Raw genomic sequence first — 706 nt, forward strand, 5'->3', positions numbered from 1 at the left:
GAACAATCACGAGTAGTTCCAACATTTTCCTATAATAATCCATGAAAAAGTGTCAGTAGAACGTAGCGACAATCTCTTTAAATAGGCCGTAGACATATTGCAATTAAATGTAATAGTAAAAAAAAAATGACTCGCACAATAAAATGAGTTTGAGCTTTCGTTTAAACGAGATTATGGCAAGGCGCTTTCTTTAAATAGCTTAGATAATTATTGTAGTTAAATGTAACAGGTTTGAAAGGATGATTGGCAAAACAGAAGGAGCTCTTATTTTTATAGATGAATGAAATGAAAATCGGTTAATGGTGTTTGTCCAAAAATTACCATTAAAAATATCCTTTGAAGATGATTTGCCTCTTTAGTACATCTACTGTTGTCCAGATGAGCTGCAACCCATCTACTGTTATCCAGAGGAACTGCAACCCATCTACTGTTATCCAGAGGAGCTGCAACCCATCTACTGTTATTCAGAGGAGCTACAACCCATCTACTGTTATTCAGAGGAGCTGCAACCCATCTACTGTTGTCCAGAGGAGCTGCAACCCATCTACTGTTATCCAGAGGAGCTGTAACCCATCTACTGTTATCCAGAGGAGCTGCAACCCATCTACTGTTATTCAGTAGGAGCTGCAACCCATCTATGTTGTCCAGAGGAGCTGCAACCATCTTCTGTTGTCCAGAGAGCTGCACCATCTTCTGTTGTCCAGAG

The sequence above is a fragment of the Limulus polyphemus genome, unplaced genomic scaffold, assembly GCF_000517525.1.
Source record: "Limulus polyphemus unplaced genomic scaffold, Limulus_polyphemus-2.1.2 Scaffold4599, whole genome shotgun sequence".
NCBI classification, from domain to species: Eukaryota; Metazoa; Arthropoda; class Merostomata; order Xiphosura; family Limulidae; genus Limulus; species Limulus polyphemus.